At 25.3% G+C, this 22,625-nt stretch overlaps 1 long non-coding RNA gene across 1 annotated transcript; it reads left to right on the forward strand.

The window, feature by feature from the left end:
* The first annotated feature begins 507 nt into the window (after positions 1–507).
* On the forward strand, positions 508–9,341 carry LOC135927212 (uncharacterized). Its single transcript, XR_010571997.1, has 3 exons — positions 508–730; positions 773–995; positions 9,167–9,341. It is a non-coding gene; the product is annotated as an uncharacterized LOC135927212 (long non-coding RNA).
* Positions 9,342–22,625: the final 13,284 nt, after the last annotated feature.

Genomic DNA, 22,625 nt, shown 5'->3' on the forward strand with positions numbered 1-22,625 from the left:
GAGTTGTACATTTGCTCAAAATAAAAAGATCTTCAAAGATCTAGATCCTTGAAGATCGTAAAATTTGAAGATCTTTTATTTTTTAAAAATTTTGTGTAACGATCTTCAAAGATCTTCATGATATTTATTTTTTTACCCCTTTATTAAAAGCCCAGATGTTTTTCAATTTTATTAATATAATATTTCTTTTATGTTTTATACCTCTCCTCCTGCCTTGATGAAAATTGAAAAACATCTGGGCTTTTAATAAAGGGGTAAAAAAATAAATATCATGAAGATCTTTGAGGATCGTTGAGATCGTTACACAAAATTTTTAAAAAATAAAAGATCTTCAAATTTTACGACCTTCAAAGATCTTGCTCAAATTTTTGAGCTAGATCTCGCTCAAAAATCTTCAAAGAAGATCTTTTGTACAACTCTGGTAACTAGTTACTTTAACAATAACAACACTAAAATTATCATATGTTATGACGACGTGCATTATCATTAGCTTACACTTATGTCTGAGCTTAAAAATTTTAAATCTGAATATGTAGACGAAGTTGAAGCTATTGAAAATGAAATTGATCTTGAAGATCGTAGATTAAAGTCAAAGTTATCTATATTCAACGATAGATTTTTTCCAATTATGGAGAAGAACAAAACCCAAATTAAAGCTAAGTGCACTTCATGTCAACAAATTTTAAGTGGGCATGAAGAGATTTCATCTAATTTTTTGAAACATATGAAGGTGGGATTTTTTTTATTTAATCAAATCAATTTTATAATTTAGAGAAAACATCCAGCAATGATGTTAGATTATAACCAATTTAAAATAACAAAACGAACAGATACAAATACATCAAAATCTCAACTGACTAAATTAAAAACATTGCAACCCATTAAAAATATCCTTACACAAAAAATTGCAGATGATCTTATTAGCAATTTTATTATTAAAAGTATGCTTCCCATGGACACTGTAGAAACAAAGGAATTCAAAGATTTAATTCATGGTAAAAAAATTACACTATATACATTCATTTCTTACAAAAGTATATATATGAATTGTACTTTAATCTAAGACATTTTTGTATCCTTGTTTTGACCAGAAATAGGTTCTATTTCTGGTTTTGATGTCTTATAATTTATTAATAAACAAATACACATAAGCATTGATATATTCTCCAAAAATAATCATTTATCAGGGATGGTTTTAATTAAAATAGTTAATTCTTATAAATTTTAGAGCATTTAACTGGTCAAATATGATTTGGTTAATTGACCAATATTTGACTCATCATATTCAAATAAATGTTTATTAAGACATTATTAACCTTTTTTTCTATATAATAGTAAAATGAATCTATAATATTTTATTTTTTGAAATCTATTGACATTTAATAACTATTTTTTCACTCTCCATGCATTGTCTTGTTCTGATTTCTATTTAATATTATCATTTTATTTAATATCTTTTAATTTTTTCTGCTGTTGAGATCTAACGATTTCTGTTTTAGTAAGAATATAAACCCAAAAGATAAATTTATTTCTGAAGAACAAGTAGAAATAGGAATTGTTAGTAAAATGCCACTTCTATTAATGGGATGGGAGCGAAGCCCATTCCACTATCAGGCCAGAATCTGTTTCTTTCTTATGGAATTTATAGCTTTCCATCTAATTTTCTATTAAACATGCCACATTATTTATATTACTTGAAATATTTGATCACACCACTTTGTAACGTCTATTTCTTGTATTATATCACATTCTTCATTAAATTAACTACTGGTAAGATGCTCCACTTGATATTGTTGACCCAATAAATAAGCGACATTATGATCACATGTATTTATATCATTTTTCTTTTTTTCTTCAAATTTTTTAGTATTTAACTATATTATACCAGGTCAAATATTCCTCTGATTTGACCAGTCAATTGGTTGAATTTGATGGATCAATTGACTGACTTGCCAACCTTGATTACATGGAATCCCTGTTATTATATAATTACATGCAATTTTTATTTTAATTATTAAAAAATGTATTTTATATGAATCATATAAAATAAAATGAATCTTTATTAATTGCTTATATATATAAGGTAATTTATGGGCATTGCCTAAACTGGTCAGAAAATTAAAAAAAAGTTTTTTGGCCTGGCCTAGAGTTGTTAAAAAGCAAAAAAACTTAATTAAGGTTTTAGCCAAATATGTAAGGTTATAGATTTGGCAAGAGGTTGAATCCTTTCTGCAATCTCCAGGCTTACATAATATTGTTTTGGCTAAAATCTTAATCAGGGTTTATAAATTTACCAGATTTTTTAACACCCCTAGTATGGCCCGTAAATTTTTTTCCCCAATCTGTAAAATAATTTTATACAAGTTATCCAATCTTTTATATGCTCATTTTTTTCTGATGTAAAAGAACATAAAATAATTTGTGAACATCTGGCATGACCCATAAAAATATTTTGAAATAGTTGTTCATCCAATAATTCTTTAAATCAGGCTTTGGTGACTTTCTAATTTGGGCTTCAGAGACCAAGATTTTTGCTAAACTTAGACAGTTCTCCAATTTATAATGACTTTTTTAAAAAAAATATTTTACCATCTGTTTTATTCTTAGTTCAGCAATAAGTGAGATTATGATTAACCATTTTCAAATGATTTTTTTAATTCATTAAAATCATAGTAAAGTAAAATTATCTATGTATATTTAAACTTGTACAAACTAAGAATATACATATAAAATTATTATAAAATGATTGTATACAATATTGATACCATATGTTCTGACTATTTTAAAAAATTTGAAAGTATATTTATTGATCTTTTTATTTCAATATTTTTTGGTTTCTTTTTCTCTTATTTGATAAATTTTCCTCTTCAGGTTTTACAATGTCTTCTGGATTTACGAATATTGTGAACTACCCCTTTTAGAAATAGTAAATAGTTTAGTACATTTTCTTTGAACACAAATGATTTAAAAATATAATAACCTGAATTTTTTAAAATTAAAGATAATTCTATATTGTTTTATTTATTAATTTTGTTATTTGACATGTGATAAAATTTCCAATTTATAGAGTTATTGTTTGAATTGACAAAATATTAAAAATCTACCCACTTTAAAAGTGGACAGGTATCAAGTTATTTTCTAATAGTAGTTATTAAGAATTTGATTCTGATTTAAAAATTTGGTAAATTAGGGAGTTGCCGAAATTATCAAGAGCCCAATGACAGGCTTTATTGTATATGAATTTATTCATTTAACCTTCGAATACTTAAAATTTATAAATCTGACAAGTCCATTAAATATAATTCTTGAATTGTGATATTTGTGCAAATAGCATGAATTTATTATGTAAGAAAAAAAACATTTTATGAAAAAATTAAATCGAGTTTAAAAAATTAATTTTTTCAAAATTAACTTGATAAAACGTAACAAAAAGTTTGACATTTTCTTCTTTTTTAAGAGCTGTGTTATCAAATTGTGATTTTAAAATAAATTATAACCTAATTACATGCTTTAATATTAGTTAATTAAATAAATACAATTCACCAAAATATTTTAGAGTATTTGACCTAATAATTAAAAATCAGAATAATAAAATAATTGCATCATAAAATTTAATATATAATCAATAATCATACTCCGAAAACCCTTTCTAGCAAATTTTATGTAAATATTCATAAAAATTTGGTTAGAAAAATTCCCATTTTAAAACCCCCTATGAAAGAAAATATCCAATTTGATGAAAGACTTGTTCTTAGATATAATATGTCAGAGACCTGCACTATTTGCACAGCCCGGCCTCTATTTTTTTTAAATATATAGTTATTTTTAATTTTAAAAGCTAGTAATGGCGATTTAAAATATTTTGTTTTAAAATATACAGGTCGGCAGGATTTAAAAAAGAAATTTAAAAAAAAATTAAAATACGGCCTGGCTCGTTTATCCTGAATTAGGATCGGGCCTGGATGTCACTATTATATATTGAACGATATTCAGATTATGTCGTTCTCAACTATGACAACTGACAATTTTGAGCTCGACAATGATAATTATTGCAAAATAATATATAATAATATTTTTTATATAATAAAGATGTTTTCTGATAATTCTGGAGATAAAGATTGAGAATATATTGTTAATTTTTAATGTTATAACCAGATTGTGAAACGCTATAGCCTGTACTCTTTTTTGGTAGCGATAGTTATTCGCTACTTTTAAAAAAATCGTTATAAGCACGCTTTTTTTTTAGAGCTACTCTCAAATTGTTATATAATAATTTACTATTAAAAAAAACGAAAAACATAAATTTTGCTTGGAATTGGGTTATAGTACAATTCTTAAATTTGAAAAATTATCATGTTGTCAGAGAAATCTTTTACATTTGGATATATTTAATCAGTTTCAGATTATTAATGATTTTAAGTTATTTTTTTTAACTGCTAATTCAACACATCTAAGTATAAAATGTGAGTAAATTTTGGCATAATAAAGTTAAGTTTGCTTTGCAATCAAACTCTTAAAAATCGGATAATCATTCTAAAATTCCGATAATTATAACCTTTAAAATAGGTGTGCAAAGACGTAGGGAAGAATTTTATAGTTCTAATTCAGATAAAGGTTCATTTAAGTACAAAATAATATTATAACAAACTACTCGATAATAACACCCAGCAATTTATCCAAGGCAATTGCTATAAAATTTTTTGAGTCAACCTTTTAAAATAAAGTTAAATTTAGCCATATGCCAAATTATATATATGAAGTCTTCATACATTGAATTTGACTTTGCAAAGCAAGGCCCAGATGATAATTTGTAAAATATCTTTTAGCTTATTTCGAAAAATGAGCCATCTAAAAAAAAATTAATTATAATTGTAATTAAGATAATTACATGCTCGAAAGATATAAATAATTATAATTAGTAATTACAATTAATTACAGATACTAATTTTTTGAAAAGAATGGTAATAAATAATTACACATGTAATTAATTTTTATCCAATCTTTTACCTGTTTTATAGAGTTGAAATATTAATTCATAATAAAGAGTAATTTAAAATTATTAGTGTATTTTTTTATCTGCCAGATCTTTATTTTTTAATTTAAAAAAAATATGTACACGCCATTTGAAACATAACATATATTAAAATCATCTAAAAAACATATGGAACAAGCCGCCATGGATATGCGAGAAAACTTAGATAGTTTCTTCGGAACACATCTATTTTATTAAATCAAATTATTATTTGTTTATCAATTTATTCAAATAATTTATAATTATGCCTTTGCCGTTTCGGAGTTTTTAATGTTGCTCCAAAACTGAATAACCTTTTAATTGGTAAAGTTATATTGTAGTATTTTTTTTTTTAAATTTCCTTAATGGAAAAATAATAATTAAGTGTTTCTAACGTACTTCTACGTTTAGGATAATTTACAACCTCCAATTATTAAACTCATAAATATTTATTTTGCTAAAAGAAGAATAATCACTATTTTTTTAGTTATTGGATGTAAAATCTAATAGTTTGTGGTTTGATTATGTACTATTAAATTTAAGGCTTATTTTGAAAATATATTTTGAACATATTTTTTTAATCATCTGACTCAATTCATAAGTTCTTGAAGTATATGTACATGATAATGATGCCAAAAATACCTCATTATATTTATCATCAGAGGGAAAAAAATTTCTAAATCTTGAGGATACCGGACAACATATAATATAGGTAGACTATATTATAGATTTGAATTTTCAAGTTTACATAAGTCCCTCGTAAACACAAATAGCATGGGAACTAATTCTCCATAAAATATACTACTTTGCTTGTAATTTATATATGGCAATTACTATAGTGCCTAAAATTTTTCAGTACACTCAATATAAGCAATGTCAATATCTTAAAGTTATAATATTTTCAAATAACAAATTTAAGATTTATATTTGAGCAACAAAGTCATGCTATCGTATAAACTATTCCATGCATGGAATTTCTTTTCATTTTTTTTGAAGATTTGGGTCTCCCATACGCATTTCATAGTTTTGTACATTTTTCCATAACTATAATATATCATTTTAATCAAAAGGCCTATATTCTGTAGCAATTAAGGAAAGTGTGGCAAGCACATCTGATGTGCCTGAGCTCTAATATATTGTTTATTTCATTTAAAAATAAACAATTAAAAAACTAGAAAAAAAATTATACAAACTATTAATTTGACTAAATTCTAATAGTACATTCTCATTGTCGAGATTATTATATTTACGCTATATTCAGTAAATGACTCAACGAAATTTAAGGCTTTATTTATAACTGTAGCAATTAGCTAATCTAAATCCTGAACTCAAAAAACGTATTCAAGTACCTTTATTATTTTATCATAAGAATATATTCCAAGCAGTCCCATAAATGTGAACCCTTTATTGGTTTTTACTTGTCTAATTTTTTAAGATTTAGATTTAATTCAGGGGAGTTTCTTTCCATAATTTAAGTTTAATTACCTCCCTTTTTACTACTATGAGTGTTAATCATTTTACAAATTAAAAAATATTATTTAATGGTGATATTTCAATTCAGTTAGATTAATATATAAAATGTATGCTTTTACTTGTTTTGCTTATATTTTTAAATATGATAATAGGAAAGAAAGAACATTGAAATTAAAACAAGCTTACTAGAAAAATAATGATTATATAGGATTATTAAATTTTTTAAACAAAAATATAAAAAAAGTATCAGTATCTTTTGTCTAAAAAATAAAAAAATGCAAGTTTCTTAGATATAGATACATGTATCTTAACAAAAATGTCAAAATGATATTGACTACAATATATAAGCAAATATTCGCGCTACTGCCCAACTCTGCTAATAACAAACCTAAATTAGGTTACATTGAAAATACAAAATATCAACTCAATGTAAAAAAAATACTATAACGGTTGGAAAGCACAATAGGCATCCATTGCGGCGGCCGAATCATCTACACAACAAATATTCATAATTATATAACTTATTTTCTTACCCTTCTTTACTACCACATTAGGGAACTTCGGCGAAGAATCATCCTCTTTTTAAAAATTTAGGTAAAAAGCTACCATCATTCACTCGAGCCAAAGATAATTTATACCTTAGACAACGAATATCTCGAAATATGCAGATCATATTTTATCTCCATCCTTAGCTCTATACCAGAAAATATTTACAATATATCTTTTTAATCCCCCCCCCCCCACCACTGTTTTTTTAAATATTTTAGTCAGAGACATATTGAAGTACCAATTGCACAAAGGGTTGGGGAAGGAAGCACTATTATATGGTTTTTTCCTGATGAATTTATTGGTCCTTAGTTCCACTTATTACAGGCCTTTGAGTGTTACATTTTTTAAGAAATAATTATTTTTGTTTTTTCCTGAAAATTTTGAATTATGTCCATTATTTAAAAAATTAATAACTTTTATTTATTTTCCTATCTTTTATAGGCGAAAATTTTTTATTAGCTTAAAATGGTCTTTACTAAATTTTCGAAAGGGAAGTGGAATGTCCTCTTGGCCCCCTATTCCATGTCATTTGGCATATATAAAAATGTATTAAAGAGGGTTACATTAAGACTGTATGTCGATCTGTTTTACATAGTACAATCTAAAAACAGATAAGTTCTAAAGAAGTAAGGATCCAGGAGGTGGCCATCGAGCTATAAATCATATGATCTTAAAATTCCCTCAATGGTAAAAAAAAGTGAAAAATTAGAGAATAGGAAAAACCAAGTTATAAAACATGCTGATCGAGTTATATAGGACATATCAAATGAAGAAGATATTATTAAATGATGTTTATTTTTCAGTCCATCTATTTGTCCTTTGTTAATACATAATTAAATGTTAGTAAAACTAAAATCACGAAACTTCATGTATTAAAATTACATTAGCAAAAATTGTATTATTATATATGAGTCAAATCTCTATATTTTTCAAACATAAATACAAAGTGCAAAAGAATAAATAATATTATTATGTAAAAGCAATTACTAATTCTCATTATTTTTTACGATTTAAATCCTACTCTATTTTTTTACGAAAGATTAAAAGAATTATAATTACTTTATAAAATCATGATTACATATAATTTTAATTAGTAACTAATTGCCTTTTTATAGAAAAGGAATTTGTAATAAATAATTAATTACAAATTTTTATTAGGAATTAATTACATTTCAAAAAAATATTTCTTCTCTTTCGATTATAAATAATATATTATTTTTATGCTCTATCCTATGTGTAGATTCTTTTTTTGTAATACTAATTAAAAATTAAATTTTAAACTTGAATACATTTGCGAGCGTATATAAAGTGAAGACCTTTCGATAGTCAAATCTCTATATTTTTCAAACATAAATACAAAGTGCAAAAGAATAAATAATATTATTATGTAAAAGCAATTACTAATTCTCATTATTTTTTACGATTTAAATCCTACTCTATTTTTTTACGAAAGATTAAAAGAATTATAATTACTTTATAAAATCATGATTACATATAATTTTAATTAGTAACTAATTGCCTTTTTATAGAAAAGGAATTTGTAATAAATAACTAATTACAAATTTTTATTAGGAATTAATTACATTTCAAAAAAAAAATTTCTTCTCTTTCGATTATAAATATATTATTTTTATGCTCTATCCTATGTGTAGATTCTTTTTTGTAATACTAATTAAAAATTAATATTTTAAACCTGAATACATTTGTGAGCGAGTATAAAGTGAATACCTTTCTATATAATATTAGACTTCTATTTTTTATAATAAAATTAGGGGTAGAAATCAAAAAAAGAATTATTTAAAGTGCACATTTGTCTGATATTTTTGCATTTGAATGTTTTTTTTTATTTAGAATTGTTTCCCATTCTTCGCTGAAAGTTTATTATAAAATTATTATGTATAATACGTGTCAAGTTTCAAGTGTTGTAGCTAGTGTTGTTTAACGGCTCGATTTGAATTGATTTTTAAAAACGACTAACTTAATATTAATCAGCTCAAAACGAGCCGTTTAACAACACTAAGTTGTGGCAATATATTTATTGGCTATTTATCTTAGCAATAAGCAATAATTAAGAAATAAAAATATCAAATACAAAACATTTTTAATTTAATTTGTATTATGATTGATGCTAAGGTTTATCAAATGGTACGGTTGAAGTGATGTCTAAGGTAACTCTTGCCAGAAGAATAGATGCGTTATTTTCCAGAACGATAGAGGAATATCAATCAAATATTTGATTAATAATGTAAACCATGTATTATATATTTTATTTATACTATTTAATAAATCTTCTATTATTTATATTGTCATAAAAGTTATTTTTAAAACATTATTTTAACCTTTGAATTGCATATTTATAAAAGGTAGTTGTAATTCGTTAATTAATTACTCAAAAAAGTAATTTATTATCTTGCAATTCTAATGATCAATTAGTATAAAATACTCTATATTTTGATTTATATATATCTTGGCTGAATTGCCTCATAATCATACCTTATATTTTGGATTAAATGAATTTAAGAAAATTAGTGTCGTTACTGATGAAAAAAAATATACATTATACCATCTAATTTATTTATGTAGTCTATAGTAGACAACATTATAGTCAGTTAATATATTTTTAAGGCATGATCAAATTGGAATTTTTTAAATAGCTAATCTCATATTCAGAATGCATTATCTGCAGAATATAAAAAAATATATATTATTAGCTAAGCAATATAACTGATATGTAAGCAATGATTCGATATTAATAAATAATGAAATACAAAAATTACCATATTCATGGACAGTTCATAAATGGCTTTAAAAATAAGTATTAATTTAAAATTTTATAAAGACATGACACTTAAAAAAATTACATCAAACAATGAAATTAATTAAAAATTTAACTTTGGTAAAATTATAAATTATTATTTTTTGTTCCATAAGATTCAAATCCAAAATAATTTACAATAAAATTTAAAAAATATGTAAAGATCTCGTAGATCACAAAATAGTACCGTTTTTAAAAAATTAATTTATTCGGTATTGCAAATAGATTAGTTGTCAATATATAATATTTAGATAGCACCATTTTTAAAGACACTGGAATGGCATGTAGTCCTAGTAAGATAAAAAAAAATTGGTTAGGTTAGGTTTTTATGTGATTTATAATTTCTTACGCTTTTGAAATAAAATTGAGTGTTCATGAATTTTTTTATAAATTAAAATTTTATACGCTAAAAAAACATAGAATGTGCAGAGAAATAAATTGGTATATGCATTTATAATTAAGAACCTATACACTAATTCATCGTATTTCAGTATATTCATAATTAGAGTTAATCCATTCTAATTTTCTTGTACAGTGATTAGTACTTCTTTTTTGGGTACTACCGTTAATTCTTCCTTTGCTATAGCTAGGAACTATCACGTTTCTAGTTGCATCTATTCATCAAGGATTTTGACTCTGGGGATTCTTTCTCTTTTAAATTAATTTTTGTAGAATATATTAAAAGATAGCATAATATATAAAAGTATATTAAAATAATGTGTTAAAAATTTGAAACAAGGCAAATATAAAAACTCACAGCAGAAAGCCCGTCAAGAATTACTGGGTATGAGAATTTTATCCCTAATTTTATGATGGTTGAATCCGAATATCCTTATTTGATGATGGATAAATCAGAAAAATAAAGGGGAAATTTCTGATTTATCCATCATCAAATAAGGGAGTAAAAATTCCATCATTAACATCAGAACTCACCTTAGCCAAAATTGCTTATCGCTCGCCAGCGTATGAAGGTGGGAGATGAATTTTAGGGGCAAAAGAAAAAAAGACAAGATATTAAATATAAGAAAATACAATAATTGTTTATACTTTAAAACTTGATGAATATAGAGTTTCAACAAATATGTATTTGTAGCTATATAAAAAGAGAAAATAATATAATAAAATTTCTAATATCAAAAATTTTACCTGTTTAAAATATTTTTAAAATTATAGCGCCCCATGTTGCCTTTTATTTGATGATGTCTTTTCTTTGCCAAATATATCATCAGAAATTTTAATAAGGGTAATAATTGAAAGTATTAAATATACTGTTACAGATGATGAAGATTTATTTAATCAGGATGATATTATCTTTTCTTTGCCAAAGTATGTCATATGTAAAGTTTTAATGAGGGTAAAAATTGAAAGCATAAAATATAATTTATTTTATGGATGATGATGTTGCCTTTTATTTTATGATGATGATGTTGTCAGTTTGATTAATATTAAGATAAAAATTAAAGAGTATAAGATTTGCTGTTGATAAAAATTAAAAAGAGTAAAAGATTTACTGTTGATAAAAATTAAAAAGAGTATAAGATTAACTGTTAATATAATATAAAAAGAGTATAAGATTTACTGTTGAGGCTACCCAGTTTGATACTGACCAAAAAAATATAATAAATTATAAAAATTAAAAAAGTATAAGATTTACTGTTGATAGAAATTAAAAAGAGTATAAGAAATACTGTTGAGACTATAAAGCATATAGAAACACATAAGAGGAGGGGGCAAAAAGGGAACGTGGCGATTTGAGATACTTATAACATTTTAAAAGAGGAACCATTCATCATTAATTAAATTTTTTTTACTTAAAATCCAATGAGAGCCTAGGATTCAATTGGTAGAAATAACTATTGGGATAAAGTGAAAAACTTAAAAGTGGTGGTACTTACTAATTTACCTTAACAAAGCTTATCATTATTTCAAATATGATTTTAAAACAATATTTATCATTAAAAATCCCTACAAAAAAATAATAAATATATCAATCGTAAATTAATGAAATCCTTCCAAAAAAATACAGAGAAAAAAATATATAACCAATGGTAATTATCACTAAAACTATAATCTTAGAGAAAACTTTACAAAAATAATAATAAACAAATATTACCTTTCGGAACTCTTTGCAAGTGTCTGAAACCTCTAACTATAAACCTCTCCATTCCCTTGTGTGATATGGTTTAAAAAATGGTCCAATATTTTCCAGGTATTCCATGAATACTTTATAGCCTGAGATCTCCTTTTCAATATATTATACTTTCCGCCGGACCATTCAGTTTCAGTTTTTTGGGACAAGATATTATTATTATTACTTCGATTGATTTGTAAAAAATCAATATTAACAGATATGTTTTGCTGATTTTATTAAAATAAAATAGGAAGTCAGCATTCAATTTTAATAAGTTACAACAAAGTAAAAGAGACGTTTCATAATATATTTATTTCAGACATTCACAACGACTAAATTCAACCTAAATTTATTCAACATGGCTACCTTGACATTCCTCTACTACTATTAAAATTTAGCCGCCAACTGTAAAACCCCAAAATTGATTTAATAGCCACACAGTTTCAACGACCTTTTTCAACTAGTACTTTACTCGAGTCATCTGGCTACCCGAACATACATTACTTTACGACTATAAAATTTAGCCGTCAGTTATAAAATACCAAGAATTTATTTTATAGCCACACACTTATAAAGATATTTTTGATCAACAAGTGGGGGATCACATGTTAACTTCGTTGCTGATTATAACGTAATGAGAAAGTATAAATATTTATTGCCGTCATATATCTTTGAGAGCTAAAGGTTAAAAAAGTTGAATGATAAACTTTGACGTATTGTCGCAATTTATTTCTCTCATACGAGCTGCCCTCAGGACAAATCTTAGAAACTTTCATATATCTGTGGAATTTAGTTTATGCACAGAATAGGCTCAATGTACAAATCAACGTGAAAGCCACTCATCAATCGTGATCAAATTGATCTCAAATACTTTAATTAACCAATTTTTCATATTTATCGACTCATATTATTTCATTATATCATCTGGCTTTAAGTTATTCATAAATAATAAAATAATTATTTTTGAAATTTCGTATATATTCAAATTACATATGTTATTAGAAATAACTCTAGATTTAATATTTGCTTAAAACATAATATTTCAAATCTCACGTATGTAATAACCCAATTCAAAGAAATATATATTGTTGACTAACAGCAGCAAAATTCAGAAATCCCAATAAATTTAGCCTACCCTTCTTAGGTCTATTCCAAACTCAATGTTTTTTCAAAGTGGTTTTTGAGGCATGTTTTTTTTTTATTTCCAAACAAAGGATAATAATTTATGAATTATTTTATTTTATATAAAATATAATATTTTAAAAAAAAACTATCCGGACAAGGACTGTCATTTAATCGTTTATAAAATTAAAAAAATTACTGGAAACGTACCTCAAAAACCGCTTTGAAAAAACGTTATTTGGAAATGTTTACCTCCTACTCCCTTCGAAAAATTTGGTAACAAAATGCTCCTAACCAACCCCCCCCCCCCCAAACCTCCCCGCTCATATATATGCTGTATCAAATATCAAGATATTTTATCGATGGACCTCATTGATTTGACAAATGAATTAACGTCATTAACGTTAAAGACCACATAACTAAGTATTAGTGCTATGGTGTGACCATATCGATAGTTAAGGTATTTTAGGGCCTCATCGATTTGACAAAAACGTCATTAGCCTACCCCATAACCAAGTATTAGAGTTATGGTGGACCTATGTGTATCTATAGTTAAGTATTTCTTAGATACCAGATCAATCGAAAACTACAAATAAGCATACTTACACCACGGATTCCGCCTTCAATCTCTTAGCAATTAGATGGACAAATGTTTCGATAGAATGCTAATGAAATACATTTATTAACTTACTTTCAATATGCTGAAAATAAATCCTTACCAAAATTTATGATGCCCATATAAATTTAATATCAAAAAATAATAAAATAATGGTTGAAGTTAAATCTAAAAGTTTCAACTATATAAGCATAATGATGACATTTTAATTTAAAAAACGCAATTTTTTATTTCAGACAAAGGTGACTACATAAAAATTCAAAAATATTTATTAATTGATATAAATTGGTAATTTAGGAATAAATAAATAATCATATTAAGATTCTAAAAACCTTAAGAATGTATATTTCCTGAAGGGTGAAAATTTTCGAATCAAAGCAAATTAAGATACCTCGTTCGCAACTGAGCTTGAAACCGTTAAAATAAATATTTTATGTTTTAAAACTAGGTTAAATATTATTAAACATAAAAAAAATGCAATAGAGTATATGTGTTATAAAGTTATATATTTATTCAAAATTTTGTTTTAAATAATATTTTATATCAAAAATTTTTTTTAATCTAAAATAAATTATTTTGATAAATAAGCCAACCCAGTTGTTTATAATATAAATTTTATGCCCAAAAGCAATTTTTAAAAGTGCATTTTATTATTATAAAATATAAAAAATCGTGGTTATTTTATAGATGAAATCTTTACTTTCCATTGTCATTATATATTCAATATATATCATCATCGATTATGTAATAGCGGGTAAGCTTTTAATATTAATTTTAAATCAGTGTAAATTTAGTTTTTCATCATTAAAAATTATATATATAACTATGCATAAAATTATTGGTATAATATTAAATTATTGTAAGTTTTAATATGGATATATGAATTACAGTTGGTGAAGATTTCACAAATTCCCGACTAATTATATTTGCATATTAAATTTTTTTAAATATTTTGGTGCAAGTTCTCCGGCATTAAATCAATATTTTCTCTCACTCTCTTTACGTCTTCTTCTTAAAGTTTATATAATCATCGTTTAATAATTAGAGTGTGCTAGGTCGTATTTTTTATGAACTGAAAAAATATATTATTAAGTTTCAAACAACCATTTCTGCTAAACATGTACAAAATTAAAGAAAATTTAAAATAAATTTTTATTATTTCAATTTTTATATATTATAACTAAATCTTATTATTTTTTCAACCATGAAAATAATAAAGGAAATGACTGTTCATGACACTCTTTGTTAAATTTTCTTACTTTTTTTAATCTTAATTATTAAAGATAAATACATTAACTCTTTGTCATATGCCAAAACGAGTTGTTATTTTCAGACTGGATTGGTACATTTGACACTTTAAGCTGCCTCCATTTTTAGTGGAAAACTAATAAGCAATCTGCACGTCACACATCTTCAATCTAACCCTATCCGCTTATTTAATAATTTTTAGGCCTTTTTGAGATTTTTTCTATAAATATCTATCTATCGATCATATTTATTTTTTAAAATTAACACATTTTCAGGTTGAGTTGGGAAATTATTTTTTAAGAATTTTGCTAATAATATCAATTTACCCGTAAAGATGAAAAAAGTTGCAAGATATTGTCGAGAAAGGTTTGGAAAAATAAAAAAAAAAGGGGGATGGGTTAAAGTCGCTCACACTATTTTATAATAATTGGAAATAATTTTAATGAAAGATAATTTATGATTATATATAGAAGTTATAATGAGAAATTAAATGGACTATAATTATCTCGAAGTCATATTTATGTTGTGTACCGTCAGAATTCGTTGATAAAGAAAAGCGTGATATTCTATATAAAAAATTGCATTCGGAAGTGGTATATATATGTTTGCTTATCATTTAGTTCGTTTTAAAGAGTGAGGGGGGCAAAGAACATGAACACCAATCTTATACTCACTTTGATGCCTGGATCTTGATGAGCTTTTGGGAGTAGAGAAAAAAAATTAAGTAATATGGGAAGCGTAAATCGATATAAAGTTCAGAAATTGCTCTAAAAGCACTGAATGTCACTATTGGGCTTATTTAATAGAAAAAACAAATCAATGATGGTCTAAAAATGGTGACCATATTAAATTGTTTGCCGTAATGTAAATTAAGTCTTGCAGAAATATATGCACAATTTTCTCAATATTATAGATATTTTGACAAAATAGAATTACTAAAGTTTTTATACAAATATAAAATAATTATTTAGGATAAGTTTTGTCCCGAAATTTTATCTGTCAGATATTTTATCTTGGCACATATTTCATAAAAGGGCTCTAGGTATTAATAACTCTAGCCGATTTTTAAAAATGGCTAACTGATACCGAGAAATATATTGTATAAGCCTCAATCTCTAATAAATGTCCAAATCTTTATGCCACCTATGAGCAAAATCTTCAGGCCTGAGTTATATTTTTCTGAATAAAATATTGAGTAAGCCATTTTTAAAACTTGGCTTAAAACGAGCCGACTCTGGGTGTAAAAAAAATTTGGGTTGACATTTTCAAAACTTCAATAACCTGCTAAGTTCTTAAAAGTTTGAGGTATCCAAAAAGTCATAAACAAAGAATAGAGAGTTTTCCCAATGTTAGATGGAAACACAATTTTTTCCTTTAATTGTTCAGAATTGAAATTAGGGAATATATATTAAATGAAGGATAGGAATGGGAGTGAACGAACCTGGCAAATTATTGTGAGCTTAGGAATGTTTATAAATGTGTGAGAAGGAATCTATATCAGTAGCTGAGTTTTAGGTGATGGCCAATGAGAATGATCCAAAAAATAGAGCTGTAAATGTTACTTAAAAAAACGTGTCACTCGTTACGTTTGAAAAAAGGAACGCGTAACTGTTACTCGTTACTTTGGGAGAAAAGGAACACGCGTTACTGGCTATTCAAAAAAGTAAAGGGTTACTCGTTACTTAAAAAATTTTATACAAAAATTTTTTTTTCCCTATTTATATAATATAAATAAAATTATGCAATATAATATATAATAAGATATCTTTTTGATAATTTTTTTATAAGATATAATTTATAAATAAAATAATACAAAAATAATATCGAATCGTGTATACTGTTTTAAAGTATCAATGTACAACAACATAATGACAGGATTTATGATTAATAATAGTAAAACTTATTTTAGATATTTCGTTTAATTAATTTTTTAAATTTCTTATGTGCATGTAGATTCGTTCTATCTTATTTAATGAGATTAAAATTAATTCTATTTTTATTAAGCAAACAGAAAAGAAAAAATGACATCTATGAAGATCATAGAATCATATGATTCAAAAATATTTTGAATCGGGGGAAGAAAAATTTTAATGTATTCAGACCAAAGTGATTTTTATTTGTTATATAAGATCCAGCTTAATACTTTCCGTAATTTTTATTTCGGTTATAACTTGTTTTATTTATTGGCTGGAAAAACTGATCTATGAACTATTAAGTATACTAATCATGCATTACATATTGTTGATTATTTCTATAATTTTCCTCTAGCATGATGCCAATTTTGGTAATTTTTTTTTATTTTGTCAAAAATATTTTTCTTTACACTATCTACCAAACGGGTTGAAGCTGTAAAGAAGTATAAAATACGAACTAATTGGACATAAACTTCTGAGATAATGCTTCCAGATGTTTGGCTAACTTTACTCTTGAGATATGATATCATAATTAGCTTTTGGTTCATAATTCGGTTACTTTTTTAATGGCTGGTGAATTTAATTAAAAAATTAATAAGGCACTAAATATTAATGCAAACCAGATTAATATTTAATCTCCTGGCATGATGCTAATTTTGACAATTATTTATTTTTTACCAATGATTCTTTTCCTCTTTAAACAAACTACAAAAGAGAATTAAAATATACTAATAAAGCCCTAATTAATGGTTTAGTATATGTTTCAGTAGTGTTTCCAAAAGAATTTTATTTTTTCTTTCTTCTGTCTATCAAACGGATTAGATTAATATACAATTATGATCTAAACATTGATTAAATTTACTGAATAAATGCTTTCAGTCACTTTTTAATCTTTAGGTGGCCAAAATCTTGTTACTAATGATTTTTTCCTTTATACTGGTTACTATACTGGTTAAAGGTAGACACTACATTGCCATATTTAGTATTAGTGTTTAGTCAACTTTATTGGGATTATATAAATATTATCGAAAAATCAATAATTTATAAGAATTGGTCAAAACGTTACCCCTAGTGAAAAATTGCTACGCCACTGATAAATTTTGTACCATTAGTTTTCTTCATTGGTGTAAAAAATTAATTAACATTTTTATTTTAATGTTAATATCCTTTAAATTATATTTTAATATTCTCCATCACATAGATTGCGTTAACACATTTATAAAGATTAACAATAGAAGACTTTTTAAAAAAAAGCCTGTATCGACTAACAATTCTTCCTTTAATAATATCGATTTCCTTAATTATACTAACATAATAACTACTCGACACCAACTCAATTATATTTTGCAAATGTGCGCCGAGGTTTGCCAAAATCATACAAGCTGCATGGCATTTAATTATAACATAATAAACAGAAGTTGTGAGTTTATAAATGACCAATCACTTAATGGAAACAACCCTGATTATCGAATAGCTAATGACAAAAGTTTTTACTATTTAAAAAAGGCATGTTTATTAGGTAATTCTAGTAGATTATTTTTATAGAATTAAATTATGTTATATTTTAAGATTTTAAAGATGAATGTCGAACTCCATGGGCGTTTGATATATTTTTGCATATGGAATTAAAGGGTCACGAAGAAAAAATCTTATTAAACATTTCGAAGGAACAATGCTTAAAACAATGCTTAATCGAAAAAAAATTTCACTGCCGATCATTAAATTACAATTATTATCATTCCAAATGTTCCTTGAGTCGATTCAACAAAAATATGATATTAAAAAATTTTGAAAATTCTCCGGATAACGATTATTTTGAAAATATGTGTTTAAAAGGTAATATAATTATATCTAATATAGAAATTATAGGAGAGAAAAACAACTTAATACGAATCGTTTAGATATCAATAAATATTGTAAATACACTACGCCGATTAATGGCATTGTTCTTTATCATGATGATATAATTAAACGGGGTTTAAATAATAGTGATTTATGCTTAAAACAGTGCACAAAAGAAATATCATTGCCTTGCAAATCAGTTAATTTTAATAAATTAACTCAAGAATGCCAACTAAGTCATATTGATACCTCATCAAATGATAATTTAAATGTTAATAAGAGGATAAATGGCTGGAATCACTATCAAAAGAAACATTGTTTACATGGTAAGTAAATTTTAATATTTTTAGATAGATATCTTAATTTCAATTATAATTCTATTTACATTTTAAATGTAACAGGATTCATTAAAATGAAACGAAATTGTTTTATTCAAAGTTTCAATAAAATCTTCAAATTTTTTTTTATTTTTGAGCAAAATCTTTGAATATTTTTAATTAAATTTAACATAAAAAGGCTAAATACTTTTTGCAAAAATTTTCATAGATTTAATTTTCAAAATGAAATTAAAATTTTTTTAAAAAAGGATTTTTTCAAACTATATTTTATTATAAAATTACTGAGGAAAAAAATATAGCATTCAAATGCTATATTTTTATTTATAAAAGAAAGTCTCAATAAACATTTTTAACTTTCAATTTGATATGGAATTTACAATTTAGTGATCTAGAGATATATATATAAATATGTTAAAGGATTTAATTGTTAAACAATTTAACCCCCCCCCCTCCCATTCTTAATAGTTATTTAACTACTTTTTATGGTATAATAAATTTTGAAAATATCTGTCATTCTCAAGGTGTACCCGATTGCTTTTTTCTAAAGAGACCATCATAGATCGCTTTCTTTCCTGTAAATTTTCTATTGCCTAAATCAAATAGTTGCAGACTTGTATTTTGAATTCATAAAAATATATAGTACCTTTATAAAAGATTATGTTGTGGTTATTTTTATGCTTCTTTATTGTATATTTTATTTTTACATTATTGTTGTTTTACACTTTTCGCAAAATATGACAAAATATTATTTAAAAAAAAATGTGATAAGGCTTTTAGTATATGAGATGCGTATAAAATGGCATATATATTATATATAAAAATCTTTAAATTATTTTCTAAATAGCTATATTAGAATGCAAAAAGAATGAAATGAAAATAAATTTTGAATCAAATCAACTATTTGATGGAATAGTATACACATTAAACTCTTTTAAACAATGCCATAAAATTGTGAATAAAAACTTCACGTTTTCATTTATAATTCCTACACATCATCATGACGACACCCCATCTTGGAATCTAGATATTTGCAAGTCTAACTACGAAGTATATAATATTTATAATAAATAACAGTAAAATCTTCCATAAAGTGATAACTTAATCGAAATTACTTTGTGGGAGGTTTGGATTTGACTATAGATTTTTAGTTCACCTGACAGAATAATTAAAATGATTACATTTTACCTGATATCTATGTTTAAGTTTCTAAGTATATAATATATTACATGATTTAGTTTTCCAAATGATCTTTTTTTCCATTTTTTTAGAATGTTCATCATAAAGTTTATAGACCCATTATTACTGAATTTAATATAATTATTTAGAACATTTATATTAATTTTTATTACTTTAAAAAAAAATTTTATTTTAGAAAAATCCTAAATGAATGACAGGCCAAGAATTATTTAACATTAAATAATTGAACAAAATTATTTGTAGCAACGAGATATATAATTTTTTTATGAATTTCGGAACCTTTTTAAAAAGATTCAAAGAGGCTTGCCCAAAGGAGCAGGATTACGATGGGGCAATATGGTTATAACCCATAAAGTAGGAATATTTTGGCATTTAAATGACTCTACCCTGTGAAGAGGGTTATGTATATTATTAGAAGGGGCAAGAGGGTCCATGCATCCAAGCCTTTGACTGATACAAAGTTACCTATGCAGAATGCGGGTTAAAGAAATCACGGGAGATTTGCCTTGAGAAACAGGGTTGCCTGTCATGTTTCCCCCCATCAGCGGAAGATTCCCGCAATTTTTTAGTTTACACGCAGATATCTCTCTCCCGCAAAACTACCGCATTTGGAAATCTCCCGCAAAAATCTACCGCAATTTTTTAATTTCTCCCACAATTTTTTAAAAAAAGTATTTTAACGTTTTTAATATGTAAAAAATAATTTTGAGACATTAATTGATTATTTTTATATTTTTAAATAAATTTTAAATATTTATTCAAAAAACATGTCTAGTTTGTAAATTTCTTTCTATCATGTTTTCTTTTTATCCAATAATAAATCAACATTATTTCATTCATATTAGTCAGTACAGGGGAGTATATCAACATCGATTGCAATACATAAATATTCTCAAAATGAAACTATATTTGCGGAATCGTATACTCTATTATGTAGTTCAACATTCACAGAGCTCTATATATATCATTAATGTGATCTAATAAGGGAAATATTAAAACATTTCCCTCGATCCTTCGCAAATTCAACAAGCAAATTCAACAAGAATAAGAACATTTCAATAAAACTGTAAAAATTTTTTCCTCGGATAGTGAAAAAAATATAGCTAGCCACATAATGGTAAATATAGCTGTTTCAGGGTTATCAATGATTTGCATGCCAGCTTTCTGCGCTGATAATGCCTCTGTAAATTTTGGCAAAAACTAAAGTTACCGAATTGAGGCAGCACAAATGAATTAATACCAATTGGTTGTATATGCCATATATACTACATAATTCTTGCAAGAAGGCAATGAATGTACTATCTGTGGATGTCGAAATAATTGTGATGAAATGTTTTAACGAATTTAGTTCAACTAAAAGATTTAATGAATTAAAAGAGTTGGTGAAGTGGTCTGACTTGGAATGGTGTGAGTTGTTGCGATATATATCTATCAGGTGGTTGTCATTAATATCTGCCATCGATAGAATTTTAAAATTTTACAAACCCTTAAAAAAATACTTCTTAAATAAAGATTTTAAAGGCTGTCCTAAAATTTGGAAAATTTTTTTCAAGTATGAAATGGCAGAAGCATATTTGGGATTAGTTTCACATGTAGAAAATCTACTTCATGCAGTTAATATTCAGTTGCAATCAGAATATTCTTTATTAATAAAGATTCACAAAATCATGCTACAGCTCTGTTCATCTCTACAGTTAAAAATTGATAATAAATTTTATGGCGCAATTGCCAAAAATATTGTATTAAAATGTTCAAATAATACTCTAATTAATACATTTTTAAATGAAGCAAATATTTTTATTAAGACAAATTTAGAATATTTACAATCAAAATTTGATTTTAATAACTCTATTTACAATTGTATAAATATTTTGACATTGGAACAGAAACCATCAATTGATGGTTTTTATAATTTAATAAATATATTAAAAATACCGAAAGATATTGATGTCTTGTTTGAGGAGATTGTAATTCTCTCTATTTTTTATGATTCGCCAAAACTTCTCCTTACCTCATTTTAATGCCTCATCCGAGCACATTTTTAGCCTGAAGAGGACTGCCTGGAAAAAGGAGAGAAATCGTATTTAACAACATTAGAGAACGAGCTAATGGTTAAATAATATATAATATGTCATGCCATGAATTTTATAATCTCAATAACGACGGTAAACATTTAGTTCTATTATTTACATCTCAAATAAAATATAATTAAGTTTTAGCAATGGCGCCATAAAATTTATTGTCAATTTTTAACTGTAAAGATGGACACATCTGCAGCATAATTTTGTGAATCTTTGTTAAGATTCTTCTGATTGCAACTGCACATTCTACATGTGAAATCATTCCTAAATATACCTCTGCCCATTTATT

The sequence above is a fragment of the Gordionus sp. m RMFG-2023 genome, chromosome 3 (genome assembly GCF_954871325.1).
Source record: "Gordionus sp. m RMFG-2023 chromosome 3, tfGorSpeb1-WG-v2, whole genome shotgun sequence".
Classification (NCBI taxonomy): Eukaryota; Metazoa; Nematomorpha; class Gordioida; order Chordodea; family Parachordodidae; genus Gordionus; species Gordionus sp. m RMFG-2023.